Source organism: Scyliorhinus canicula, chromosome 7, assembly GCF_902713615.1.
Source record: "Scyliorhinus canicula chromosome 7, sScyCan1.1, whole genome shotgun sequence".
NCBI classification, from domain to species: Eukaryota; Metazoa; Chordata; class Chondrichthyes; order Carcharhiniformes; family Scyliorhinidae; genus Scyliorhinus; species Scyliorhinus canicula.
In genome coordinates this window covers 68,946,472-68,958,663 of record NC_052152.1, presented here as the reverse complement: position 1 = coordinate 68,958,663, position 12,192 = coordinate 68,946,472, and the positions used below count along the sequence as shown (strand labels likewise).

The following is a 12,192-nucleotide window of genomic DNA, read 5'->3' as shown; positions in this document are numbered from 1 at the left end:
AGTGTTGAGGGAGACTGTTGAATAACACCTGAAGGGTGCTCATTGTGCTCTTGTGCTCATCCTAGCCAAATGCAATAAAACTTTATAGGTCAGGTGAACTCTCCACTATACTTTGGAGTTTTGCAATAAAACGTTATAGGTCAGGTGAACTCTCTACTATACTTTGGAGTTTTTAAACCCAGGCCCATAACACTACAAAATGAACTAGAATTAGCTCTTGTTATTAGCCATAATATCTGTAAATTGTAACTATGGTTTATAAGTATGTACTAGAAGCTTCTTATCCACACCCTCTCCTTTTGTACTCTTCTCAAGAAACATTTAAACAATGAATGGGAGGAGGCAGTTCCACAAATATCCCCCATACTCAATGATTGGGCATCGAGCACATAAGACAAGGTTGAAACATTTGCAACAATATTCAGCCAATAGTGCCAGGTTGATGATCCATCTTGGCCCCCTCCTCAGTTTTTCACCATCACAGATGCCAGCCTTCAACCAATTCGATTCACTCTGAGTGATATCAAGAAACGGTTGAAGGCACTGAATACATAAAAGGCTATGGACCCTGACAACATCCCAGCAATAATACTGAAGATTTATGTTCCAGAACTAGCTGTGTGCTTAGCCAAACTGTTCCAGTACATCTACAACACAGGCATTTGACTGGCAATGTGAAAAGTTGCCCAGGTATGTATTGTCCACAAATAAACAGGACAAATTCAACCTGGCCAATAACCACCCATGGTTCTACTCTTAATCATGATCATTGTGATAGAATGTGTGGACAACTGTGCTATGAAGGAACACTTCCTCAGCAATAACCAGCTCACTGACCTTAATCAGCAATATCCCGTAAAGGAACAGGAGGATTGAGGATTGAACAGGAGGGCAGCACGATAGCATTGTGGATAGCACAATGGCTTCACAGCTCCAGGGTCCCAGGTTCGATTTCGGCTTGGGTCACTGTCTGTGCGGAGTCTGCACATCCTCCCCGTGTGTGCGTGGGTTTCCTCCGGGTGCTCCGGTTTCCTCCCACAGTTCAAAGGTGTGCAGGTTAGGTGGATTAGCCAGGATAAATTGCCCTTAGTGTCCAAAATTGCCCTTAGTGTTGGGTGGGGTTACTGGGTTATTGGGATAGGGTGGAGGTGTTGACCTTGGGTAGGGTGCTCTTTCCAAGAGCCGGTGCAGACCCGATGGGCCGAATGGCCTCCTTCTGCACTGTAAATTCTATGAAACATCTATGAATGATTCAACATGTGGCTGGATTTGATATTGGAGGGACAGCATGAGATTCCTGAAGCATTGGGATCAGTTCTGGGCACAAGTAAAACCTTTTCCAAATGGATTACATATTTGGGTTACATATTTAACAGGACTGGGACTAATATCTTTGCAAGGAAATTTTCTAGTGCCGTTAGGGAGAGTTTAAATTAGTTTGTCGGGAAGATGGGAATCTGAGGGGTAGATCAAATTGGATGGAAGTAAAGCTGATAACAGGAAGGAGAAAAGTTGCAACAAAAATTAAAAGGCAGGCAAAATGAAGATGCACATCAACTAGGCTTAGAATGTGGAATATTGTTGAGAAAATTTTAAGGACACATGCCTGACAGCATGCGGCATTTGCAACAAGACACAAATAGAAGTAAATAGGTATGATTTAATTACCATTACGGAAACATGGCTACAGGATGTCCAAGACTGGGAACTGAATATTTAAGGTTTTTCAACATTTAGGAAGGATCGGCAAAAAAGGAAAATGAGTTGGCGTTGCATTGATAATAAGGGATGGGAGCAATACATTCAGGAGTGAAAATCTCAGATCAGAAGAACAAAATATGGGGCGCGATTCTCCGCAAATGCGGCGAGTCATAAAGGCAGCCGTGAAACTGGCCGTGTTTCACGGCAGCCTCCGCGCCCCCTCCCGGGACCCGATTCTCCCCCCCGGGCGGGGCTAGCAGCGGGGCCCCGTAAACCACGGCATCGTGGCCTTAGCGACCGTCGCTAAGTCCGCGGGCCAAGTGTCACGCCGGCTGACGCGCACGATGACGTCAGCCGCGCATGCGCAGATTGGACGGCTCCAACCCGCGCATGCGCGGGGCCGTCATCTCCCTCGGCCGCCCCGCGGACTGATCCTGCGGGGCGGCGGAGGGAGAAAGAGTGCGTATCGGTGGGCACCGATCGCGGGCCCATGCCCCCCTTGGCACGGCCGTGGTACTGCCGTGCCAATCGGGGCCCTGGATGCCCAGAACGGGCATGTTGCGGCCGTTTTTACGACGGCAGCAAGCAGGTGGGTTTGCTGCCGTAAAAACGGCTGTAAAGGCCTGGGAACTCGGCCCATTGGCCTGGGGAGAATTGCTGTTCGCCGTTAAAAACGGCGAGCAGCAATTCGTGTCGTGGGGCGGCCGTGGGGGGGTGGGGGGAGAATAGCGGGAGGGCAGGAAAAATGTCGGGGACGCCCTCCCGCTATTCTCCGACCCGTCGTGGGCAGCAGAGAATCGCGCCCATGGAATCTGTTTGGCTGGAGCTAAGGAACAGCAAGCGGCAGCAAACATTGGTTGCACTTGTTTATAGGCGACCAAACAGTCGTGATAGTGTGGTCATGGTATTAATCAGGATATTAGAGAAGCATATACATAGGTAATATAGTAATCACAGGTGACTTCAATTTACATATTTTTTTTTTTAAATAATTTTTATTGAAGAAATTTTTCAAAATACAAACATTTTAACCCCCCCTACATTTACATTTAAATTATAGCAAAACAAAGTCAAACCCCCCTACTTAACAAAAAAGTCCCCCCCACCCCCTAATCGCGCGTCCCCCCCACCCCCCCCCCCCCCCCCCCCCCCCCCGCCGGCGAACCGACAGTCAGACCAACTTATCATTTCTGGCAGTGTCCTCGGGCAGGCCTTGCCCGTGCCACCACCGCTACCGTACTTCCTTCGTTGTTGTCTCCCCTCCCCCCCCCTCCCCCCCCCCTCCCTCCCGCCCTCCCCTCCCCTCCCGGGTTGCTGCTGTCACGGCCTCAGTTTCTATCTCTGATCTAAGAGGTCCAGGAAGGGTTGCCATCGCCTGAAAAACCCCTGCACCGACCCTCTCAGGGCGAATTTGATCCTTTCCAATTGGATGAAGTTTGCCATGTCGTTTAACCAGGTGTTAACACTTGGAGGCCTTTCGTCCCTCCACTGAATCAAGATCCTCCTCCGAGCCACCAAGGACGCAAAGGCTAATATTCCAGCCTCCCTCGCCTCCTGTACCCCCGGTTCCACCCCAACCCCGAAGGTCGCAAGTCCCCATCCTGGCTTGACCCTGGACCCCACCACTCTCGACACCGTCCCTGCCACCCCCTTCCAGAACTCCTCCAGTGCCGGACATGCCCAAAACATATGTGCATGATTCGCAGGGCTTCCCGAACATCTAATACACCTGTCTTCACCCCCGAAAAACCGACTCATCCTTGTCCCCGTCATGTGGGCTCTATGCAGTACCTTAAATTGAATGAGACTTAGTCTCGCACATGACGACGACGAGTTGACCCTCTCCAGGGCGTCTGCCCATGTCCCGTCCTCTATCTGTTCCCCCAGCTCTAACTCCCACTTATCTTTCAGCTCCACTACTGGTACCTCCTCCACCTCCTGCATAATCTTATAGATGTCCGAGATCTTCCCCTCCCCGACCCAGACCCCTGATAGCACCCTATCACTCACCCCCCTGTCGGGAAGCGCGGGGAACCCCTCTACCTGTCGTCTGGCAAATGCCTTCACTTGGAGGTACCTGAACGTGTTCCCCGGGGGGAGCCCAAATTTCTCCTCCAGCTCTCCCAAGCTCGCAAACCTCCCCTCTATAAACAAGTCCCTCAGTTGTCTAATACCCGCCCTCTGCCAGCTCTGGAATCCCCCTCCTGTATTTCCCGGCGCAAAACTGTGGTTCCCTCTTAGTGGTGCCCCTATCAGACCTCCCACTTCCCCCCTGTGTCGCCTCCACTGCCCCCAGATCTTGAGGGTGGCCGCCACCACCGGGCTTGTGGTATACCTCGTGGGAGGGAGCGGCCATGGTGCCGTTACCAGTGCCCCTAAGCTTATGTTGCCGCAGGACGCCCTCTCCATGCGCTTCCAGGCTGCCCCCTCCCCTTCCATCATCCACTTTCGTACCATCGATGTATTTGCCGCCCAGTAATATCCTGAAAGGTTGGGTAGCGCCAGCCCTCCACTATCCCTACTCCGCTCCAAAAAGACCCTTCTAACTCTCGGGGTGCCATGTGCCCACACATACCCCATGATACTACTCGTTACCTTCTTGAAAAAGGCCCTGGGGAGGAAGATGGGCAGACACTGGAACAAGAACAAGAACCTCGGGAGGACCGTCATTTTAACTGACTGCACCCTCCCTGCCAGCGACAGCGGCACCATGTCCCACCTCTTAAACTCCTCCTCCATCTGTTCCACCAGTCTGGAAAAGTTCAACTTGTGGAGGGCTCCCCAGTTCTTTGCCACCTGCACCCCCAAGTACCTAAAACTTTTAACTGCTCTTTTGAAGGGGAGCCTCCCAATTCCCTCCCCTTGGTCTCCCGGGTGTATTACAAAGACCTCACTTTTCCCCAGATTTAATTTATACCCCAAAAAGTCCCCGAACTCCGCTAGTATCCCCATTACCTCCGGCATTCCCCCCTCCGGGTCTGCCACATACAACAACAAATCATCCGCATAGAGCGAGACCCGATGTTCCTCCCCTCCCCTTGTCAGTCCTCTCCACCCCCCTGAACCCCTCAGTGCCATCGCCAACGGCTCAATCGCTAATGCAAAGAGTAAGGGGGATAGGGGACATCCCTGCCTAGTACCTCGATGGAGCCCAAAATATTCTGACCTCCTCCCATTTGTTACCACACTCGCCATCGGAGCTGAATAGAGCAACTTTACCCACTTGATAAATCCCTCCCCAAACCCAAACCTTTCCAACGTCTCCCACAAGTATTCCCACTCCACCCTGTCAAATGCCTTCTCCGCGTCCAGCGCTACCACTATCTCCGTCTCCCCCTCCACTGCTGGCATCATAATCACATTTAACAATCTCCGGACATTTGTGTTAAGTTGGCGTCCCTTCACGAACCCCGTCTGGTCTTCATGGACTACCCCTGGCACACAGTCCTCTATCCTGGTTGCCAGGACCTTTGCTAACAGCTTGGCGTCAACATTTAGGAGGGAGATGGGCCTGTAGGACCCGCACTGGACCGGGTCCTTGTCCCGCTTCAAAATCAAGGAGATCAGGGCCTGCGACATTGTTGGGGGCAGAACCCCCCCCTCGCGCGCCTCATTAAAGGCTCTCACCAGCACTGGACCCACCAAGTCCACAAATTTCCTGTAAAACTCCACCGGGAACCCATCCGGCCCCGGCGCCTTCCCCGCCTGCATCTGGCCTATCCCTTTAATTAGCTCCTGCAGCTCTATCGGCGCCCCCAACCCTTCTACCAGCTCCTCCTGTACCTTTGGGAACCCCAATTTGTCGAGAAAGTTCTTCATTCCCCCTCTCCTCTTCGGCGGTTCAGACCTATACAATTCCCTATAGAAGTCCCTAAAGACCCTATTTACCTCTTGCCCCTTCTGCACTACGTCCCCACCCCTCTCTCTCACTCCCCCAATCTCTCTGGCTGCATCTCGCTTACGAAGCTGGTGTGCCAGCATCCTGCTCGCCTTTTCCCCGTACTCATACGCCGCACCCTGCGCCCTTCTCCACTGCATTTCCGCCTTCCTAGTGGTCAGTAGGTCGAACCTGGCCTGCAAGCTACGCCGCTCCCTTAATAGCCCCTCCTCTGGTGCCGCCGCATATTTCCTATCTACTTCTAGGAGCTCCCCCACCAGCCTCTCCCTTTCCTGCCTCTCCTTCCTCACTCTGTGTGCTCTTATGGAGATCAGCTCTCCTCTAATCACTGCTTTCAAGGCCTCCCAGACCGTCCCCACCTGCACCTCACCTGTGTCATTCGTACCCAGATAGTTCTCAATGCCCGTTCTCACCCTTCTGCACACCTCTTCGTCCGCCAACAGCCCTACATCCAGGCGCCACAACGGGCGTTGATCCCGCGCCTCCCCCATGTCCACGTCCACCCAATGTGGTGCATGGTCCGATATCGCAATGGCCGAGTACTCCGTGTCCTGCACTCTCGGTATCAGCCCCCTGTTCAATACGAAAAAATCGATCCTAGAGTACACTCTGTGGACGTGGGAAAAAAAAGAATACTCCCTCGCCCTAGGCCTACCAAATCTCCATGGGTCTACCCCTCCCATCTGCTCCATGAACCCCCTTAACACCTCTGCCGCTGCCGGCCTCCTATTCGTCCTGGAACTCGATCTATCCAGCCCAGGGTCTAACACCGTATTAAAGTCTCCTCCCATGATCAGGCCCCCTGCCTCCAGTCCCGGGATGAGGCCCAGCAGGCGCCTCATAAAACCCGCGTCGTCCCAGTTCGGGGCATACACATTTACCAGTACCACATTCTCTCCCTGCAACCTACCCCTCACCATCACATACCTGCCCTCCTTATCTGCCACCACCTCTGCCGCCGCAAACGACACCCTCTTTCCCACCAAAATCGCCACCCCCCCGGTTCTTGATATCCAAGCCTGAGTGGAACACCTGTCCCACCCACCCCCTTCTCAGGCGGACCTGATCTGCTACCCTCAAATGAGTCTCCTGCAGCATTGCTACATCAGCCTTCAGTCCCTTCAGGTGTGAGAAGACCCTTGATCTTTTAACCGGCCCATTCAGCCCCCTTACGTTCCACGTGATCAATCGGATCGCTGAGCGACCCGTCCCTACTCCCTGTCGATTAGTCATGTCTTGTCCCTTGCTCGCCCCGGGTCATCCCTCCTTTTCTGACCCGCTTCCCATAGCGATGGCCCCCCCCCACCCCCCCGGCTCTCCCCTTCTCGTCCCTGGTCTTTCCAGCAGCAACCCGGTGTCCCCCCCCAGCCCCCCCCCCCTTCCCCCCTCCCCTTCCCCCCCCCCCTCCCCCCCCCCTCCCTTCCCCCCCCTTCCCCCCTCCCCTTCCCCCCCCCCTTCCCCCCCCCCCCCTGGCTAGGACCCCTCCTAGCCGCGATGTACCCAACATCGTACTCCCGAGAGTCAGCTGGTCTCCGCTGACCCGGTTGCTCCTGCCACATTCCGACTCCTCCCGGTTCACCCCATCTGCGCCCGTGAAAGATCCCCTTAAAACCCCAGAGAAAGACCCGCATAATCAGCCCACTCCCCCCCGTCCCGTCTCCCCAACTTAACGATATAAAAACCCAATGGCAAATAAATACATAAATACTTAACTACATACTTAAATAACAAAATAATTAACTAGCTATCAACTAACAGTGTGCTCAACCATCACCCTCCATCAAACAGTATAAATAACCGCAAATAACCATAACCCGAAAAGAAAGAAAGAACAAAAAACAAGCACCCAAAGGAAAAGGGTAAAAGGGGTAAATAACTAAGGGAAATTGGAAACGGGAAGAAACACCCCATAAGAAGCCAACGACCCACAACAGTTCAAATATATAGAAACACCCAACAACTCGAAACCTTCAAGATATTCAGAAAAGTCAACCGTTCGAGAAAAAAACACCCCAAACAATCCACGAAACTGTTACCCAGTTCCGACCTGGCCTGAAAAAGAAAAAGGCCACTTGCTCAATCAAGAGTCCCCAGGCGGCTACGACCGCCGGTGCTCCCAGGTTTTAGTTCGTGTCCAACTTTTCCTCTTGTACAAAGGTCCAGGCCTCCTCTGGGGACTCGAAATAATGATGTTGGTCCTTGTAGGTGACCCACAAGCGCGCCGGCTGCAGCATTCCAAATTTGATCTTTTTCGCGTGTAGCACCGCCTTTGTCCGGTTGTACCGGGCCCGCCGCTTTGCCACCTCCGCACTCCAGTCCTGGTACACCCTTACCGTCGAGTTCTGCCACTTGCTGCTTTTCTCCCTTTTTGCCCACCTCAGGACTTTCTCTCGATCACTTAGCCGCTGGAACCGCACCAGCACCGCCCTCGGGGGCTCGTTTGCCCTAGGCCTCCTGGCCATGACCCGGTATGCCTCTTCCAGTTCCAGGGGCGCCGGACCGGCCCCCTCCCCCATCAGGGAGCTCAACATCTCCGCCACATATCCCGGGAGATCCGACCCCTCCAGGCCTTCTTCCAGGCCCAGGATCCTCAAATTTTTCCTCCTCATCCGAGTGTCCAGCTCCTCGAAGCGGCTCTGCCACTTCATGTGGAGTGCCTCGTGCACCTCCACCTTTGCCCCGATGACTGTGGCCTCCTCCTCCCTCGCGGTCATCTCCTGCTGCAGCTCTTTAATCGACGCCTCTTGGGTCGCCTGGGCTCCCACCAACCTGGTGGCCGTCGCGTTCATGGACTCTAAGAGCTCCACTTTCAGCTCCGTGAAAAAACGGAGGAGAGCGGCCTGCTGCTCCTCCGCCCATTTCTTCCATTCCTCCGATGCGCCGCCGGCCGCCATTTTGATTTTCTTCCCCCGCTTTTTTTGGGGAGCTGCTGCCGTTTTTCTTGCCGCTCCACTCCGGGTACCGACCATAAAATCGGTCTAGTTCTCCTCAGGGGACCTTCCCCCACCGGGATTCATCTTTACTGCACCTTTGGGGCCCTCCAGTTGGCCCGAAAACACCTTTGTCGCAGGAGCTTCCAAGTGTGCGACTTAGCTAGTCATAGCCGCACCCGGAAGTCTTCAATTTACATATTGATTGGGTGAATCTAATGAGCAACTAATGCTGGAGACGATGAGTTTCTGTGGTGTGTTAATGATAGCTTTCTAGAGCAGTATTTTGAGAAACCAACTAGAGAACAGGCTATTTTAGATCAAGTATTATATAATGAGAATGGGTCAATTAATAATCTTGAAGTAAAATAACGTTTAGGGATGAGTGACCATAATATGGGGTAATTTTACATTCTGTTTGAAAGTGATGGAGTTCACTCTGAAGCCAGAATGTTAAAATCAAACAAAGAAAATTATGAAGATATAATGGGCAAATAGGCTGAGGTGGATTGGGAAAATGCATTAAAAGATATGACAGCACACAGGCAATGGATAGCCTTTAAAGACTTATCACATAGTTTCCATTAATTAAACATTTCTTCAAGGCACAAAAATCCAAAAGGTAAAGTCTGTCAACCCTGGCTAACAATGGAAGTTGCATATGATTAAAAGAAAAGGCTTCTTGTCCCGGAGCAGCAACCTCACTATACTTATTATAAAAGATATGTATATCACCATGGCAAATTTATAAATCTTGAACACTGGAAAAGGACTTTAAAATTATTGAAGCCATGACTGGCTATGAGTCAAACAACCAGATCTTCCTGGCATTTAGAACAGCTGCCAGCTCGCTATTTTTGAAGAGATGATAATGACCTCTGTGATTGCAGAGATCAAAACCAAGGAAATTAAACAAAGAACATTTACATTCTGAGGCCAAGGCTTGACTAATGGAGACAACCAGTCTGCAAGGACAAAGGACCCTGAAACTTCCTTTGAACTGTTAAATGGTCGGAACATGACCAAGTCCAAGCAGCAAGTCTAAGGAATATACACCCTAAGCCCAAGCCAAAGTGGAGACGTGGGAGCTACATGATTCCCCCCTGCCAAAACTGGAACCTGTCATCTATCATGTGGAGCTGCAAAGTTCAGAGAGCCGTCTTCTATCTATCAAACAACAGCTCAGAACCAGGTCTCGGTCCTTGTATGCCTGGCTCCTAACAACATTCTTTCTACTGGAACTTTTGAACTTCTGTACCAGTGCCTACAAGACCAGTTCATCTCTGTGTGTCAATCTCATCATGGAAGTAATCTCTATTGGAAAAGTGAATTCTCTAGCATACCTGCCAATTCTGTGAATAAATACATTGGACTTCTGATTCTGCACTCTGGACTAATTTGAAACACTAATTATTTATTTTGTGGTCTTTGCCCTGCATCTCTTCCTTTCCCTATCCTTCCTTAATTGTTTGAATGTACTGGAGGCTACATAGCGACACCCACTCCATCCTTTGAATGTCTGCAAATAAATAAACCCTGTGATACTTTCCTATCTGGAGTTTTCCATGGAGGTGTTGACAGAAATTGGATCACACCAAGACTGAGGGGTTGGGGAAAATACACCACTTTTTATGGAGGGGGGAAATCAAAAGCAAACTATCTTTCAGTTGACAGACGAGTGGGGAGAAAAGAAATCAAGCTGTTTAAATTAATCCCCCCTCCTGCCGATAGCACCTATAAAGTTGCCAGAAACCATAGTAAACCTGAGGATTGGGAGCGTTTTAGAATACAGCAATGGAGAACCAAGAAACTGATAACAGAGAGATTAGAATATGAATGTAAACTAGCAAACAATGTATAACTGGACTGTAAAAGCTTCTTTAGGTGTGTGAAAAGGAAATATTTAGCTCAGACAAATGAGGGTCAGGGAAATTTATAATGGGGAATAGGGACATGGCAGAGAAGTTCAAAGATTGCTTGGTATCTGTCTTCACTGAGGAAGATACAAGAAATCTCCCAGAATTACAGATCCAATCCAAGTGACTCAGAAGAATGAGGAATCAAAGGAATTTAGTATTTGTAAGAATGTTGTAGTGGTGATATTAATGCGACTGAAGATTGATAATCCCCGACACCTAAATATCGACATCCCGGAGTGTTGAAAGGCATAGCTGTGGAGGTAATAAATGCATTGGTGGTAATCTTCCAAAATTCCATAGATTCTGGAATGGTTCTTGCAAGTTGGAAGATAGCAAATGTCACCCTATTATTTAAGAAGGGAGGAAGTGAGAAAACAATGAACTACAGACGAGTTAGCCTTACACCACTAATTGAGGAAATATTGGAATCTTTTAGAGAGGATGTGATAAATGGAGACATAGATAAAAATGATCTGATCTTGCATAGTTAACATGAGAAATCATATTTGATACTCCTGTTGGAGATTTTTGGGGATGTTACTAACAGAGGTATGTAGCATGTATTCAGTAAGAGGTCTTTATTAAACTAGGCTGAAGGTGTCTGTCTCAAAACGCAGCCTCATAACATTGTCACATGACTTCAGAAAGTTAGTTGTGTCTATCAGACAGCTTACATTTCAAAACTCAAACAGAGTTTGAGTTTGCTGCAACTGCAGCTAAGAAGGCAAATGGCGTGTTGGCCTTAATTCAAGGGGACCTGAGCACAAGAGCAAGGGTGTTTTATTGACGCCATATAGGGCCTTGTTGAGCCTACACCTGAAGTATTATGTGCAGTTTTGATCTCTTTACCTGAGAAAGGATATGCTTGTCATTGAGAGAGTGCAGTGAAGGTTAACCAGACTGATTCCTGGGGTGGCATGATTGTTGGATGAGGAGAGATTGGGTTGACTTGGCCTGTGTTCACTGGAATTAATAAGAATGAGCGGGGATCTCATTGAGCCCCAGCTGGACAGACTGGATGCAAGAATGATGTTTCCCCTGGGTGGGGGGTCTAGAATAAGGGTTCACAGTCTCCGGATATGGGTTAGGCCAAATAGAACTGAGGTGAGGAGAAATGTCTTCACTCAGAGGGTGGTGAACCTGTGGAATCTCTACAAGCTAAAGCTGTGGTGGCCAAGGCACCGAGGACCTCAGAAGAGGTAAGTTAGGTGAAATGGAGGTGTCCAGAGGCCGTAGTAGGGTCACTGAGGACGGGTTGAATGTTGGGGACTGCCTTTAAAAATGATGCCCTCATCCAACTAAACTGTGGCCTCAACAGGGCGTTCCTCGCTAAGGCCAAAAACAATGGCAAAGTGCCATTGAATAGCACAGTCTTTCTCAGCATTGCAGGTGCCAGGAAACAGCCTGTTAATGCGCCATTAAACGGCTTTAACTCAATTCTGCTGAATTGCAGCCTATGTTTCCAATTGATGAAAAGAAGTCGGTAGATGTAGCATGCTTGGATTTTTAGAAGGCTTTTGATAAAGTCCTCCACAGGACGCTGGTTAGCAAACGTAAGGCGCATGGGTGTGAATGTTATCTTATTGTATGGAGGATACTTGTGGCTATGGGTGTGTGTCTGTGTGAGACTAATACAATTAAACTGAAGACAGTTCATTTGCAGGGTTGAGGATATCAAAAGGATATAGGTGTGGAATTCAGGCACTTGAAATAAATATTGCCAAGTTGAAACTTCTGTCACATC

At 50.0% G+C, this 12,192-nt stretch overlaps 1 protein-coding gene across 5 annotated transcripts in view; it reads left to right on the top strand.

Annotated features, from left to right (window-relative positions):
- The window catches only part of LOC119969047 (limbic system-associated membrane protein-like), a 1,027,481-nt gene that overhangs the window by 613,754 nt on the left and 401,535 nt on the right, over positions 1 to 12,192 (top strand). The gene's annotated exons all lie outside the window — the stretch shown is intronic.